This window comes from Micropterus dolomieu, linkage group LG17 (genome assembly GCF_021292245.1).
Source record: "Micropterus dolomieu isolate WLL.071019.BEF.003 ecotype Adirondacks linkage group LG17, ASM2129224v1, whole genome shotgun sequence".
In the NCBI taxonomy this organism is placed as follows: Eukaryota; Metazoa; Chordata; class Actinopteri; order Centrarchiformes; family Centrarchidae; genus Micropterus; species Micropterus dolomieu.
In genome coordinates, this window is record NC_060166.1 from 17,116,556 (window position 1) to 17,118,577 (window position 2,022).

A 2,022-nucleotide genomic window follows, 5' to 3' on the forward strand; every position below is an offset into this window, starting at 1 on the left:
CTCCTGGTCGTCCCCATGCTCTTTCGTCCGTTTCTACCTGCAGGATGTCTCCCTTTTCTCTCTGAGTGTTTTGGCTTCTCCTTGTGAGTGTGCGGTGCGTCCTCTCTTACAAGACGGTGTGGGGGGGCGGCCGCTGCTTATGTGGCCCTGCCTTGTGCGCAGCTGATGCGATTGCTGTCATGACCCCGCCTGCGTCTGTACAGCTGCGGGGCCCCCCACCCAGTTTCCTGACTTACACATGGGTCGGCCCTCGGCCTCCCATGCCGCGCCACCGGTGCTCACGCACACGCTGACACCATTGCCACGGTCAACGGGCAACTGGGTGGCTCATTATGGCTCTGGGCAGGTGAGTTGTGCTTGGTGGTACAGTATGGGCCAGTGAGGCGTTGACTCATCCTGCTTCACCTCTAACCTAGTAGCGATAGCCTTAGTGGGCGAAGCCTATACGAAATAGAACAGGGGTTACGTACTATAACCCGGATTCTATGAGTATAGCTGCAGCCCTCTAAGTTGAAGGCCTCACTGGACCTTGGTTCTCAGTGCTGAAGAAAAGGCATTTGGAAGCCGAAGGCTGGGTCTCACCTTTGTATATATACACACACACACACACACACACACACGGTGCGGACGTAGGAGAGGCCCACGCTGTGGGTGGGCGTAGACTAAAATTCTCAGTGACACGCAGGTGCGCGGAAGGGGTAAACCCAATAGCGATAGCGTTAGAGGACTGTGCCTATACTCATAGAATCTGGGTTACAGTACGTAACCCCTGTTATACACCAAGTCCACATATATGTAAAAATAACATCAACATCTGAATCCCTTGTACATCCTAGCTTTTGCACTACCAACTATCCTCCAACTTAGTTGCAACAGATGTTATCAGTCTGAGCTGGGTTGAAAGTTGTGCCTACTATAATATAGGGGTCTTATATCTTAAGTCCAAAGTCTCTGTCATACAGTGTATAGATGCTATCTTTCACTAGACTGTAAAGACTTGTTTTGGTAAATGAATAAAGGGAGATGCGTCATTTCCCACATGATCAGGAAACAGAAGACTGCCACATTCCTTTTCACAATGATGCTCTTGTTTTGTCTTGTGGTATAAATCCAGCACACCTTTGACCTATTTTCACTGAGTTACTGACTGTAATATGTTGAATATGTACTAATTAAATTGCAAAGTGTTTTGACGAATACTTGCAACCTTTGGACAACTCACCATGCCTGTCACTGTCAATGGCCCCGTCGCTCCATCGCTGTCCCCTGGCCCTGTCGCGCCGAGGACAATGTGCATTTAAAATGTTAAGGAATTGGCCAACAACACTTTAACAAAGCTTTTGAAGGAGCAATTATTTATCAAATTAAGCGAGAAGCTCTGAAAGAATCTTACCTGAAGGCTCTGATGTTAGCTGATCTCTGTAGGAACCCTGTAAGAAGTCGCACAGATGTGATTGAAAACCTTTGACATGCAACATTACAGATTTCTGTAAGAATTGTAGTTTTTGGGCCTTAAGATGGCAAGCACTTCTGTGCTGGAAACTACTCAGAAACCCCTTTACCTAGAGTTTCATGACACTGTGATCATCCTAGAGGTCACAACAGGTCATTTTATACACAGAGTATAGTAAGTTTCAGAAATTGGTCTCCTTACAATGAAATGGCTCCTATGGTGACTATCATCATCACACATGAATAAAGTTACAATTGGGCTTATTGAATCCAGCCTGCCAGTCAGACCCAATTTAAGCAATCCAAAGTCTAGGTTTAGGGACCCCTGTATGCAGAAATATTCAATTCAAAAAAACATTTTACAGTAGGCGAAAAGAGTCACCCATAGAACCCATTTAAATTCAGATATCTTGAAGTCAGAGGTCATGGGGCCCCTTTGAAAATGGCCATGCCGCTTTCTCCCTCATCAAAATGTATCCTAACTTTGGAGTGTTATTTAACCCTCCTAACCTTCCTGACAAGCTAGCATGACTTGGTTGGTACCACTCAATATATCGTCTTACGTTAATC

General features: G+C 45.9%; 1 long non-coding RNA gene across 1 annotated transcript in view; it reads right to left on the minus strand.

Annotated features, from left to right (window-relative positions):
* LOC123986310 overlaps positions 1 to 1,531 on the minus strand; it is a 5,321-nt gene extending 3,790 nt beyond the window's left edge. Inside the window, exons 1-2 of the long non-coding RNA XR_006828842.1 lie at positions 1,394 to 1,531; positions 1,223 to 1,272 (exon numbers count right to left, since the gene is read on the minus strand). This is a non-coding gene — a long non-coding RNA (uncharacterized LOC123986310). The remainder of the gene's footprint in view (positions 1 to 1,222; positions 1,273 to 1,393) is intronic.
* Positions 1,532 to 2,022: the final 491 nt, after the last annotated feature.